Here is a 15,473-nt window from a genome sequence, read left to right as displayed (position 1 = left end):
GCAACAGTTCCAACTAACCATGTCACTCCCCTACCCAAGAAACTCCAATACCTCCCTCTCCTCTCTAGGAGCAAATAAAACCTCCTGGGGCATTTAAGCTCCTTACCACATGACCCTCACTAACCCCTTCAGCTCCCCTAGAAACTCTTTCCTAGAAACTCCTTGAGGGCAGGGATTATTTGTTAAACTTCTTTCCTTTTATCCTCAGTGCCTAACAGTTCCTGGTTTTAAGTAGGTGCTTAATAAATGTTATTGATTGGTTGATTATATTATTTCTTTCTTTTTTTTTTGATAAGGCAATTGGGGTTAAGTGACTTGCCCAGGGTCACACAACTACTGTCAAGTGTCTGAGGCCAGATTTGAACTCAGGTCCTCCTGGATCCAGGGCCGGTGCTTTATCTACTGCACCACCTAGCTGCCCCTTATTATATTATTTCTAAGGTCCTGAATCCTATGATCCTATAAATTGTGAAAGACTGCAGTTATCTACAAATTTAAGTTCATCTAAACTCTCTAGACTGTCTGATTTTTGCTTACTGAAGTTTATTAGACAGTCAGCTTCTTGGGGGATAACTATCCATAGGACTGTGTCTGGTCTCCTCCATGAAAATTTCAATTAATGTCAGTGTGGATTAATAATAACCAAATGAATGAATAAAAAATATTTACTGGGTGTTTTTTAAGTATTATGCTAAGGGGTTGAAGATATAAATGCAGAAACTTATGTTATAATGGGGAATAGAGCATAGCAATGGTGACAGAGAAGGAGCACATTGGTGTTACTGGGATGGTGAATAGCACCATGGGGGAGTAGATTGATTCACCCATTCCAGGAACGAGACAGTGAGGTGAGGTAAGTCTAGGTAGTAGGCAAGGAGGGTGTGAATGAGGTGTTTAGAGAGAAAGGAATGAAGTCAAGGTTTTCCTGAAGTTGTAATCCCAGAAAGTCAGTCACCCATCAGACAAAGAGGAACCCAGGGTGAAAGTCTTTCCTGGGCATAGTCTCTGGCATGTACTCCAAGACCACCATATAGTATAGGATCAAACTCAATTAGAAATGGATCCCTAAACTATGCCCAAAGGGCTATGGGACTGTGCATACCCTTTGATGTTGTTGGGTTTTTTTTTAACATTTTTGTCTTTGTTTTGCAGGGCAGTGGGGGTTAAGTGACTTGCTCAGGGTCATACAGCTAGTAAATGTCAAGTGTCTGAGGCTGGATTTGAACTTAGGTCCTCTTGAATCCAGGGCCAGCGCTTTATCCACTGTGCCCCAAATGCCAGGGATACAAAAACAAAATAGTCCCGGTCTCTTACTGGGGGAAACATGCATACACTTAAAACTAAACACAAGATATATGTGACCCAGTAATGGGTTAGGGATGGTGGGGAAAGCCCCAGCCAAAGGAAAGATTAAGAAAGGATTTACATAGTAGGTGACCTCTTGACATGAACTTTGAAAGGAAGCAAAGGTTCTCTTAAGATGAAAAGCAGCTCATTCCAGGCAGAGCAGAAAATAGTGTTGTAAATGAAATGCTGCCCTGAGAATAAAGAATGCAAGTAAGCCAATTTGGCTAAAATGTAGTGGCAGGGTTGGATTGAATTGAAAAGCCACAATCCGGCTCTGCTTTGTTTTCCCCATTGTTCCTAGTGGTCCTCTGAGGATGCAGCAGCCAAGGCTTTCTGGGGCAACCAGAATTTAAAGGCACACAAATATAATCCAAGCTCCCAGTCACCATTTTAGAAGACAGTGGTTGTAAATAATCCCCTGTCCTCAACTAAATTTGTCTTAATTACTTCTTGTATTACTCTTTTTTTACATCATAAATTATAAAAATGGATCTGAGGATGCAAGGACCACTACAATCCACATCGTGAGAGTGTGACTCAAGTAATGCTCTCATTCTGGAGACCATTAGCCAATCAGGAACTTGATTTAATCCAAGCTTCAGCATGATTAACTAAGAAGTGTATTCTGGAGTCCCAATGACTAACATTGCACAATGAACAATGCCAAGCACCAGCAGATGAGGCTAGCTGTGTGGCATGATGAGGTCAGCTGTCCTGCACATGGGGCTGTAAGATCACTGCAGTCACTCTTTGGTGTGGTCCTGCCAGATGAAGCAGTTTTAGGCCTCTGTAACTGGTCACTCAGAAGTCCTGTTTCCTGGCTTCTACAAGATCACCATGTTACAAGCATCAATGAAAATGTCCCTAGTGTAACGATTGGAATGACACCACCTGCTGGAGACACTGTAGAAGAGTTCTGCCCATGAAGCGAAGGTCTTTGAGGGCAAGACCAGGAGTCAGGAAGTGACGCGGGCTAGTGGGAGGAGGAAGGAAGAGACTGGGGCTTTTTCCTTTGGACTCTGGTGGAGAGCGGAGCTAGAAATGTGCTCTCCCTTTAATAGATAGGAATCTAGGCCTTTTTCTCTCTCTTTACCAAATTCTTATTCTCCTTAATAAATGCTTAAAAGTTTAACTCTTGCTAAAGCTTATAATTTATTGGCGACCACTCATTAGATATTTTAGACAGTTTAGCTAGAATTTTAGCCCTTAACAGATGGTGACCACGAAGGGATTCGAACCCTCAATACACTAGATAGTTCAAGCTCATGTCATTATGACATTTCTTAAAACTTTAATAAATAAATGATCGAGTGATATCATTGAAAGGAAAAATCTTCATTGAGGATTTCACCCTGATTAATGGGGCAAAAATCAGGACAAAGAATTAAAAGGAGTTTATTATAAGTACATCAAGGTAGCAACATGCTAGAGATCAGAGATGGCTTCAAGGTGGGGCCAAGGTTTTGTTTTGGTTTGGTTTGGGTTTTTTTGGTAACTTTCATAATGAAATAAAAACAATTTGTCAGCAAAAGAGGTTGGACCCTCACATCTCATTTCCTCCCCAGCCATCTCCAATCTTCTTCACCTAAAAGGAGAAAAGCTCATACACCAGTTCATGGGCCACATGGTCTCTTTCCCTTGAACCAGACAGGAATGAAGACTGACCAGTCTTTAGCAAGTTACTGACTCTTGATTGACCCCAGTTTGGTCTAAGCAACTAATCGACAGTCTGTCTCTTCATCATGGGAACCAGTTGGAGGCAGTTACAGAATATCTGTCCTTGACCCAAAGTGAAAAAATAGAATAATTACATTATTTGACATTATGCCTTTCCCTCATGAGGATTTCTTCTTGTTAAATAGCAAAATAATGTAGCTGTTGAAAGAGCAACAGATTTGAATTCAAAAGCCCTATGTTTAAATCTTGGCTCTTCCACCAACTACCTATATGACCTTAGGAAAATCACTTAGCTTCTCTAGGGCCCAGTTTCTTAATTTATATTTTTCAGGGATGATAAATTCCTCCCTTTTCCTGGTGTCTCAACATTGGGAAAAGCTGGTGCTGCTACTAGAAGCAACCCTGAATAATGTGAATATTCTGGTCCAGCTGCCTCCAATCTTGGAGGAACAATCCAGGAGAAACAAATGTGTCTCTTGCCAGATTGTGAGACATTGGTGAGAGACATGCCCCCCAGAAACTGAGGGAGAGAAGAAGCAAATGTTACTGACTCACCATAAACCTGTTTTGAGTTGAAAACAAAAATGTACTTGTGTGTAGAAAAACCCTTGACTGGATCCCCCTCTGCCCACAATAAGCCTACTATAGGAGGTTTGGAGCTATGGGGACCATATGCAAAAAGACTTCAGAATACCAGAAGAGTAAAAAAAAGCAAATTTAAAACACATTTAAAACTGCCACAATAAAAATTAAGGCCACTCCACGAGGCAACAAAACTCCAGTCAAATAGTATGCTGGTACAATTCTGCTGGGGCAGTTAGGTAGCACAGTGGATACAGTGTCAAACCTAGAGTCAGGAAGACATGAGTTCAAGTCTGGCCTGAGATACTTGCTAGTTGTGTGACCCTGGGCAAGTCACTTAACCGTGTTGGCCTCAGTTCAGTCAAATGAGCTGGAGAAGTAAATGGCAAATCATTGCAATATCTTTGCCCAGAAAACCATAAAATGGGGTCACAAAGAGTCAGACATGACTTAACAACTCAACAACAACCATTCTGCTAAAGAACATGTCGTTCTTTCATTAATATTAATCACACTACAAAAGTGGAAAGTGAAGTCTACCATCAGTCATAATCACATTATTAGGCAGTCTTTGTGTAACTATTTAGGGATGATTTGTTTTATAGGGTGATTTGCCTTTGTGGTTGGAAATAGTTAAAGCAAAATTTATCAATAAAATGAGATGCTCTCTGAGACTTGTCTGGTTAAAGAAATGGTCCCCTGGTAAAGAGGACAACAGCCATCTTCTGAAGGATAAGTGAAACTTGGAAAGTAGGTGAGGGATCACCTCAGGGAGATGAGCCAAGAGAGCTGAGAGAGACAAGAGCTGAGAGAGACAAGAGATGATCGAGTGGCTAGTATCCTATGCCAGTACAAAGAGTCCATCCACACACAGAAAGCAGCAAAGCAGAGGGAGAGGTGAGTGGGGAGTAATGGCAGTGGTGGGGGGCAGAGATAAAGACAAGAGGATTACCATTTGTTGTTTAGTTCTCTAGGAGCTAAAGTCTATAATTGGGGAAGGTCAGCAGTAGAGAGTATAAGGAGGGAACAGCAACTGGAAACACCAGCCAGGAATAAAGCAGAGCTGCAGAGGCAAAGAATGTGAAACTCATCATCCCAGACATGGCATCATTTTGGTAGTCACACCTCATCAGTACTCAGAGGGGCCTCTTCCCCTCTCACTGGAGAGCTGGAGAGAGAAGCTTCTCTCAGGGTTCACAACTCAGACATTTCCCACCAGCCACATTCCTTGGAATTCACTCCACCATCATCATGCCCCACCCCATACCCTTTTTGCAGCTTCCTTTTGTGTGTTGTCTCCCTTGATTAGATAGTAAGTTCCTTGAGGACAAGGACTATACACACACACACACACACACACACACATATTTTTAAATTGGTGTCCCCAGCACTTAACACAGTTCCTGGCACATAGTAGTCACTTAATATTCATTAAATTGGGGTTTATGTTTTCTACATATATGTATACACATTGTATACATGTATGTATATATGTATATACACGTGTACATATACCTACACATATAAATTAAATATATAATAATATAGAAATAAACTATATAAACATATATAAATGTGTCTATATATGTAGACACATTTATATGTGGATATTAGCAGACTGGAACCTGTTACACAATATTTATACATGTTCCAATATCTCTCCAAGGCACTGTCATTAGAAGTTACTACGACTCTTCAAAAAGCAGTCTCCAGCTACTCCTAGGTGAGGAATTTGCATCAGCAAAGCACACTGATGCAATCTGAACACACATATACACACACCACTTTAAGGTTTATAAGATGTTCTCCTTGCCACAGTCCTGTGAAATACACAGGACAAATCTGATTACACCCATTTTACAGATGTGGAAACTGAGGCTCAGAGGGGTTGTGACCTGTTCATGATCCAACAGCTACAGGTAAGATTCAAAACCAGGCTACGTGGCAGGATGGCGATTTGAACGCGGGGAAGGAATAATTTGTCAGTGCAAAGAGGTAAGTGCGAGTGATCGCGAATCTACTATGATCCTGAAGAATCAAGGGGCCTTGGAGGGCATCCAGCTCAATTTCCTCGTTTTACAGAAGAGGAAGCTGAGGCAAAAGGAGGTTAAGTAACTTGCCCAGGGTCACACTGCTAGTAGTACCCACTGAAGCTGCTTAAAACTTTCAGAATCTTAGCTAAATAAAATTTTATAATAACTGACTAGAGGGGTTTTCCCCACTGGATTATATATGCCCACTGCTCTTAAGCGCATCAAAAATATCGTGGAAAAAGTGCTCGTTTGAAGATACATTTTAATAAGTTGAGCTAAACAAATCTAAAGTATATTTATTTTCAATCCTTTCTTTTGATTGATTCTCCCTTCACCGCTCCACTGTCTCCCTCCCCACATTGTGCTTCCCCACCCCGTCAGGCCCCGTCCCCGCCCCAACCCTAACTCCCCACCCTCAACATCCATACGCTTCAAGGAAAGTTTTTTTTTTTAAGTCCACAATCCCAAGTAACAGGGCTTGGCGCCCCTCCCGCTAAAGTGTGAGCCTGGAGGCCGCTCCTTGATCCTGTGGACGAGTTCAGCGGTACATCAACCGCACATCCTTTAAGGCTGCAGGGGCTCCCGCTCCCTTGGTTCTCCCTTTGAACGGGAGGTGAGCTCTTCTGCCCAGGTCAGCAACCTCACTCCCCTCAAACTCTTTCCTTGGTTTTGCTCTCCTAGCGGGACTGAGCATCCTCTTGCCTCAGTGCAACCTGAGCCCTGGCGGGCACATCCTGAAGCCCCAGACCACAAAAATCAATCCCATTTTAGCCGCTTTTCACTAGGCTCCACCCCCGTTGCTGTTGTTATTCAGTCCTTTCCGTTGCGTCGGACTCTTCATGACCCAACTTGGGTCTTTCTTGGCAGATACTAGGGTGGTTTGCCATTTCCTTCTCCTACAGAAACGGTGGTAAACAGGATTAAGTGACTTGCCCAGGGTAACATAGCTAGGAAGTGTCTGAGGCCACATTTGAACTCAGGAGGGTAAGTCTCCAGGATCTGCACTCTATCCCGTGCCTCATCCTACCAGTACCCAATAAACCCAACCCACTAGGATTTTTGTTAAAGGTATCTTTCTTTGCACAGCTGACTGATTTGCAATTCACTCATTTCTTTTATTGATCTGTGAGCCTCCCTTCCCCTTCCTTAGAGCCTTAGGGAATAGCTGCAAATGAAAACTTAAAATTCATAAACCCATGAAAACAGCTGCAGGCCAATCGTTATTTTGATCATCTGTCAGGATCGTGCCGTCGCAATAAGTGGACTCTCCCCTAATTCCCAGATCTCAGCAAATTAAAAGCAATGAATCAAAGGCAGACTGGTCGCTCTGGAGAAAGAGTCCACCTCCCCCCCACCCCTCCCACTCCTCCCTGAAAATATCCTAGCTCTGCTTCTTTTTCCTAAGTATGAATCAACGAGCTGTTAGGGAAAGCAACCAGCTATTCCAGCCAAACTGGACGGCTGGCTACGCACCCGTCGTTCCCTATTAGAATCCTCCTTGAGGGCAAAGACCACGTTTTTTGCCTTCGTATCACCAGAGATTATTAGCACAGAACACCGCACATAGGAAGCCATTAATAAATGTTTGTTGACTTCATTCTATGCATTCACAAAGGTTGCAAGACAGGCCTTGAAACATAGTCGGTCAATAAACATTTCTTAAAGACCTACTATGGAATGAGTTCTGGAATCATCTCCATCTTTCAAAATCCTTCGGTTCCTTTAAGACTGAGCAAGACCCATGTGCCCAACAAAAGCCTTTTCCAGAGCTCTCCCCAGGTCCTCTTACCCTCAACAGAAGCTGTGCTCTCCCGTTTCTACTCTTTGTGATCCCATTTGGGGTTTTCTTGGTAAAGATACTGGAGTGGTTTACGATTTCCTTCTCATTTTACTGATGAGGAAACTGAGGCAAGTAGGGTTAAGTGACTTGCCAGCTAGTAAGTGTCTGAGGTTGAATTTGAACTCGGGTTTTCTGGATTCTAGGCCTGGAGTTCTATCTACTGCCCACAGATCTAATCTGCTGAGAGCCTATAGTCTAATCCTCTAGCCACTGATGAGATCTCACTGCTCTTTAATCTATGTACACTTGTATTCCTCCCAAGAGGGTGTTGACTCCTTAAGGGCAGGGAAAGTGTCATTTTTGTTTTTTGTCTAGTGGCCTCAGCATTCATTGGTCTTCCATATCGCAAGACTACTTTAGGAAATGTTTAGTGGATTAATGAATGTAAGAACCAGGAGAACAATAATTAACAAAATTAACATTTGTATAGTGCCTTCAAGTTTGCAAAACACTTCACCTCCAATCAGTTTGATCTCACCACAATCCTAGGAAATAGGTGCTGTTATTAATAACCTCATTTTACAGGTGGGAAAGGAGGCAGAGAGGATCATATAACTACATAAAGATTGCAATAACCAATGAAATGGACGCCAAAGAGAAGAAAGCCTTTGAAGAACTAATCTTGGTCCCCAGAACAAAACGAGGAAGGGTGCAGCAGGGTGGCGTGATGGATAGAGCACCAGGCCTGGAGTCAGGAACACTGGAATTCATACACAGCCTTAGAACACTTACCAGCTATGTGACCCTGGGCAAGTCACTTAACCTTATTTGCCTCAGTTTCCTCATCTGTAAAATGAGAAGGAAATGGCAAACCACTCCAGTATCTCTGCTAAGAAAACCCTAAATGGTGTCACTGAGAGTTGGACAGGATCAAATAACAACAAACAAATCAGGGAACATACCTCCTTCCCTCCTCTCTTTGGAGAAGGGGGCCATATTGTGAGTCCAGAATTTTACATATTCTGCTAGGGTTGGGGGCTGGGGAGAGTGTCACTTTCATTGTTCTATGTGTTTTGGAGGGGGGGGGTGGATCTGAACACAAAAAACATCAATAAAACTTACTTTTTAGAATGAGTAAACAAATTCAAAGGGCAAGGAGGCAGATAATTTGGTGGGACCTTAGAACCACTCTCTTATTTTGAGAAGACTGGGAAGGGAGAATAGTTTGGATGGGCAGAGAAAGGGAACTACTCTGTTGATGAACGATTGGAAAAAACAATAAATTCTATTTTACCCCTAAAATCTTGTCATGAAAATCTGCAAGCTGAACTACTAGGCTAAAAATGAAGAAGATAAAGCCTCGTGACAGCAATAGTTTGATGAAGAACTGTGAATGACTTAACTATTCTCAGCAATGCAATGAATGACCGAAGACGATCCCAAAAGACTAATGATGAAGCATGCTATCCACCTCCAAAGAAAGAACTGATATTGATTGAACACAGACCGAAGCAGGCGATTTTCCACTTTCTTTCATTTTTTTATTCACGTTTTCTTAAAGAAAATGACTAATATGGTAATGTTCTACATAATTTTAAAAAAAGGTGAAGCCTTCCTCCTCAGTTGAATAAATAAGTTAGCTTTCCTATACACAGAGAGGCATGGGGAACATTTCTCTTCTGCTTTTGTTAGTCAAATCATTTAATAAAGATTTTTAAATTATGTAACATAAAGAGGAGAGTGTTTTTGCACCAAAGATATTTTTCTTTTTGGGTTTGGTTAGTATTTGGTTTGATCCCTGGGCAGTGGTGCACTTCCTGAAGCCAGAAGAGTGAGATCAGTTATGCTTTGCTTCTTTTCAGAAGGAAGAGCCCATATTAAAAGAGACAAAAGAATAAAGTCATTGCTTGGTTAGCCTCTTTGCTTCTCCAGCTCAGGAGGATTGGTTGAAAAATCCTGGAATGTCTCAAATGGGGAGTGTTGGGGGAGGGGGGCGGAGAAATAAAGAGAGGATAGTCATTATGGAGTAAGAAAAGCCTTGTAGCTAGACTTTGCTGACTTAAACTTAACTTTCAATTAGCCTGTTTTTTGCAGTGGCCAAACCACTGAAGAAGACGACTTCCAAATGGCCGATGTTTTAAAACTCATTTTTGGTGGCTTCATTGTTATTAGAATCAGTACTGTAGGAATATTCCAAATTAGAGTCTAGCGACAGATATTTAAGGAAAGCCCTGATTCCTCATTATTTTCAAAATCAAAAGACATGAATTTATAAAAGAAAAAAACATGAATTCAATGTATTTTTAAAATTGTATCTGCTTTCATTAGTCTACTCCTCCCTGTGAGGAAGTTTCTTCTGTGAGGATACCAAGAGGTCAAATTATTTGCCCAGGGTTACACAGCTACTAAGAAGCTGAAGGCGAATTTGAACCTAAGTTTTGACCTAGGTCAGCTAGGTGGCTCAGTGGATAGAGTACCAGGTCTGAAGTCAGGAAGACCTGTATTCAAAATTCAACCTTAGACTGTTAGTAGCTGTGTGACTCTGGACAAGTCACTTAACCCTGTTTTCCTCAGTTTCCTCATTTGTAAAAAGAGCTGGAAAAGGAAATGGCAAACCATTCTAGTATCTTTACTAAGAAAACACCAAATGGGGTCACTGAGAGTCAGACATTACTGAAAGGACTCAACAACAACAACATGACCTGGTCCTTTGATCTACAGAGGACATTGTGCTGCTCATTAGTACAAATTAATTCAATTCAATTAATATTTATCAAGGTCCTACACTGTGCAAGGCATACTACCATAATGTTAAGCATGCAGAGAAATGAAAAAAGATATAATCCTTGTCTTTGAGGAATTTCCAATCCACCAATGGAGATATAGCATATATACAATTAGATATTGAGAGATATGATTTTTTTTTTTAGTGAGGCAATTGGGGTTAAGTGACTTGCCCAGGGTCACACAGCTAGTAAGTGTTAAGTGTCTGAGGCCGGATTTGAACTCAGGTACTCCTGACTCCAGGGCCGGTGCTCTATCCACTGTGCCATCTAGCTGCCTATGATTATTAATAACCAATTATAGGGGAGATCCAGGCCTTTTCCCTTTCCTGTTTCCTTATTCAAATCTCAGCCTTTGAAGGACATTACTGACTGCCAAAAATTTACCACACCTAGACCATCTAATCTAAGACGATTGTGTTCCACTCAAGCAACTTTGGGTAGAGATAGATCCTTTGTCTGGATTACCCAAGGCTGGGGGTGGCTGGGTAGTCTCTTTGTCCAAGAGTGACATGATGTCACTCTCTCAGCCCCTCTTTGGAGGGAGCCCCCTTCTCATTGTAATATTTATTCTCTCATTAATTGTTAATCAATCAGAGTCGATTGGCACCCTCAGGAACCCCACTCTTCCAAGGGCATATAAAATGTGAGTCCACTGCCATGAGGGGTCTTTGGCATTCGAGAATACCACTGACCTCTTTTATGAATAAAATCCTAGCCTTATTAATAAGATGATTAATTACCCAGACACTATGTCTCTTGAACTTTTTAAATGTCACAGTATGCTACATAGCTGAGTGTGCTAAGGACAAAAGAAAAATCCAAAGAGCTCTATGGAGATTTGAGAAGGTAAAGTTCACTTTAATATGGGGGATCATGGAGAAGGTTTCAGCATACTGTGCCTTGAAGGAAGAGAATGATTTCAACAAACATAAGGAGGAAGTGTATCTGGTAGGTGCTTAATAAATGCTTATTGATTAACTGACCCATTGAGAATAGTCCAGGAAAATGTCCTAAACAAATGAATGGAGGTAGGGAAAATAGGTAGTCATCATGTTTGTCCTGGATATGGAATATATAAAGGAGAGTAAAGTGAAATAAGCCTAGAAAGGTAGGTTAGAAATAGATTGTAAAGGGTCTTAAATGCCAGAGTAGGTATTTGTATTTTATGGAATAGGCAATAAGGAGGCACAGAAAGTTGTTTAGTGAGAAAACAGCATGAATTTTATTGTATGCAGCCCCCTACCTATCGCATATACTGGCTTCCCTGGCTTGCTTCAAGAACCTACAAAAATTCCATCTTCTACAAGGAAGTCTTTCCCAATCCCTCTTTTTTTTTTTTGTGAGGCAATTGGAGTTAAATGACTTGCCCAGTGTCACACAGATAGTAAGTATCAAGTGTCTGAGGCTGGATTTGAACTCAGATCCTCCCGAATCCAGGGTAGGTGCTTTATCCACTGTGCCACCAAGCTGCCACCCAGAACCATTATTTTCAAGGAGAGGAGAGGAGGAAAGGAGGGTGGTTGTTGCTGAAAGACCTGCCCCCAAGTAGAGGGTGAGGCAAACAAAGAAGACCCACAGGGCCAATCTACCAATTCACAACATTCATCCCCATCACTATTTTGGATCCAGATTTTTTAAAAAACAAAACAAAACACAAAAAACAGCAGGAATTAGGCAAGAGAAATAAAAGTCTAACCAAAATACTATTAGTTTAGAAATCCAAGTGGTTTCTTTTTCTTCCTTCCTTTCCTTCCTTTTTTCTTTCATCTTCCTTTATTCCTTTCCTCCTGCCCTTCCTTTCTTCTTTCCTTCTTTTTCTTTCTTTCATCTTCCTTTCTTTTTCTTTCTTTTATGTTCATTTTTCTTTTCTTTTTTCCCTTCTTTCTTTCCTTCCTCCTTTCCTTCCTTCTTTCCTTCCTTCCCTACCTTTCTTTTTCTTTTGTTTTCCTTTCTTCCCCTTCTCCTTTTCTTCCTCCCCTCTTTTTCTTTCTTTAATCTTCCTTTCTTCCCTTCCTCCTTCCCTCCCTTCCTTCCTTCCTTTTTCCCTTCCTCTCTCTCTTCCTTCCTTCCTTCCTTTCTTTCTTCCTTCCTTCCTAGCTAGCCAACTGAAAGCTTCCTAAGAGACAAGAGGATATACCTAGCAGTTCTTCCAGTCTCATGAAGTCAGGAATAATAAAAACAAGAAGAATAATGATAGCACATAAAGAACTATATATCATGGGTCTATTCACATCAGTTAGACATCTCTGCATTTGTTAATTGCTTGTTTTAATGACTCAAGTGTTCAGGCTTTGCAGTAAGGAACAGAATGGGACTACAAGATCATTGATTGAAAGCTTCAAGGGGCAGCTAAGTGGCGCATTGGATAGAGCACTGGCCCTGGAGTCAGGAAGACCTGAGTTCAAATCTGACCTCAGACACTTAACACTTACTAGCTGTGTGACCCTGGGCAAGTCACTTAACCCTAATTGCCTCACTAAAAAAAAAAAAAGAAAGAAAGAAAGCTTCAAGAGGCCTTGGAAGACACATGGACCGGGGTGTGATGAGGGTATGTGTGTGTGTGTGTGTGTCAAAAACCCAGCCTATGGGTGAGTTGGGGCCCATAACATAATCATGAACCAGATTAAAATGTAGTTCCAATCTGATTTTAATGTGCTGATATAGTAATAAAAAAGCATATGTTTTTCTAAGTCAGTGGATACCCCTGTTTCTATTTGTGTTTGACATCACTGAGCTAGACCACTTACTCTCATTTTACAGATGAGAAAACTGAAGCCCAGAAAGGTTAGGTGACCTCAGGTTTAGGGGGGCAATGCTTCTAATATCTACCATTAGGATGGATCAGTCCTAACAAGAGAATGTCCTTCATTTTTCCAGGCATGCAGATTACTGAAAGCCAATGTTTTTCATGAGCCTTTAAGATAAACGCCACTTTGCTTAAATATTTGTTTGACCTGTCTTTTCCTCAACCTGAATTAATCTGGAAAGTGTAACAATAGTTGGGCAAAATGGCTGGATCCATCCATTCGAATGACTTTCAAACATGGTGTCCCTTTCATTTATTCATTCATTCACTCACAAGTATTTACTGAGTTCCTACTATGCATAAAGCCTTGATCATAGATTTATAAGATATAAAGCTGGAAGGGGAATTAGAGACTTGTAGGGGCCAAATTTAATATATGGAGAGTTAATTGGGTGGCTCACTGTAATATTGGGGTTCAGAAAATAATGAGGGACCTCTAGGTCCAAAACTTTCTCCCCTCTGAACTGCCTTTTTAGATATTTCTCCCAGGCCATTAAGAAAGGAGCTTAACAGCTTCTTTTCCACAAACGAATCAGGTTTTATGAATGGGAATAAAATACACAGCAAAGGTGAAATTAATAAAGTCAAGGACAAGGGAATAGAGAAAAAGAAAAATGGATAACCCCCCTAACTCTAACAAAAGCCTATACAATCCCCAAACTCGCTTCCAGCTCAGCTAATTCAAAGAGCCGGCTCATTTTATTAACTCACCACCTGGGGTCTGTAGTTTCAATCAGAGACAGCTGTGCAGCCAAGACCCACAGGACAAACCGCCAGAAAAAACCTCTCTCATCCACTCCCAGCAACTCACTGGCCGGAAAGAAGACCGAGTTCCCCTCAGCAAGTGTTTACTCTCCTTTCCCCAGAAGGGAAGGTCCTTCAAACTGCCTATGAAGAGTGGTTTTCCTTCAGCAGCATACGCACTCAGGGCAGACCAGGTGTAGCCCATATCCAATCAGTTTGCCAAATTCCATTATTTTACCATAGACTGAGTCCTACTTCCTCATTTTTAATGGGTGAGAAAACCAAGGCAGACAGAAGTTAAGTGACTTGCCCAAGGCCATACAAGAAACAAGAGCAATGAGTATATATGAGAATTCTCTCTATGTCTGAGGCAAGATTTGAATTAAAGTCTTCCTGACTCCATGTTCAGAATCTAAGACCATGGCTCAAATGACCAGTTAAAATGTCAAGGGGATTCATCAGAACTGGAAGGGACCCCTTTAGTCATCTAGTCCAATCTCTTTTTTTTTTTTTTTTTTGGTGGGGCAATGGGGGTTAAGTGACTTGCCCAGGGTCACACAGCTAGTAAGTGTCAAGTGTCTGAGGCCGGATTTGAACTCAGGTACTCCTGAATCCAGGGCCGGTGCTTTATCCACTTTATCCACTGCGCTACCTAGCTGCCCCTGTCCAATCTCCTTTTACAGATGAAGAAACTGAGGCACAGATAGAAGTGATGTGACTTACTCAGGTAACACATATAATAACTATCCATTTTTAATTCAGGTCCTCTGACTCCAAATCCAAAGCTCTTTCCTCTTTTCCAGAGGAAATATTTCTTACATACACACACACACACACACACACACACACACACTCCTACCTGTTGGAATTGTCTAAATTTCCTTACCCAGAAACAAGTTTTTATTCCCTCCCTCCCGTGCTTCAGAGATGATTTAAAATATATATTCCCTTGGGAAATGTAACACTGAGACTCAAATTCACACTAAGGTATAAAAATGACTGACATGGGGGGCAGCTAGGTGGTACAGTGGATAGAGCACTGGCCCTGGAGTCAGGAGTACCTGAGGTACAGTGGATAGAGCACTGGTCCTGGAGTCAGGAGTACCTGAGTTCAAATCCGGCCTCAGACACTTAACACTTACTAGCTGTGTGACCCTGGGCAAGTCACTTAACCCCAATTGCCTCACTTAAAAAAAAAATGACTGACATGTTGCCTTTTCATAAAAAACGGTTTTGATTTAGGCAAGAGGTAAAGAGACAGCAGACCTTGGCTAGAGAAGCAGACTAATAATAGTAGAAAGTAAGCTAGTCTTAGAGTGTTGAATTTGGGATTATAAAACGACTTCAAATCCTAATTCTGCTATTAACTACCTCTTCCACCTTGGACTCTGTGGACCTCAGTTTCCTCATTCATTAAACAAGGAGACTACACTACATGACTGCTAAGATCCCTTTCAACTTGGGATCTATGATCACATTATCTTTGATATCTGAAAAGAACTAGGGGCCTTGGACACTTAAAGAGGAGCTAGGGGAGATTTGGTACCTCTGAGCCATGTGCTTTATGCCAAATCTCCCCATGAAAAGTCCAAGGATTTCTTTCATGGTTTCCCTCCCCCCACCCTTCCCTTCCCTTGCTCCTAAATAAACTATCACCTTATAAAAAAAAAAAAAGAGGAGCTAGGGAAAGGTGAGAGAAAGGGGAAGTGAGGCAGACA

This window comes from Dromiciops gliroides, chromosome 2 (genome assembly GCF_019393635.1).
Source record: "Dromiciops gliroides isolate mDroGli1 chromosome 2, mDroGli1.pri, whole genome shotgun sequence".
NCBI classification, from domain to species: Eukaryota; Metazoa; Chordata; class Mammalia; order Microbiotheria; family Microbiotheriidae; genus Dromiciops; species Dromiciops gliroides.
This window is presented reverse-complemented; position numbering follows the sequence as displayed.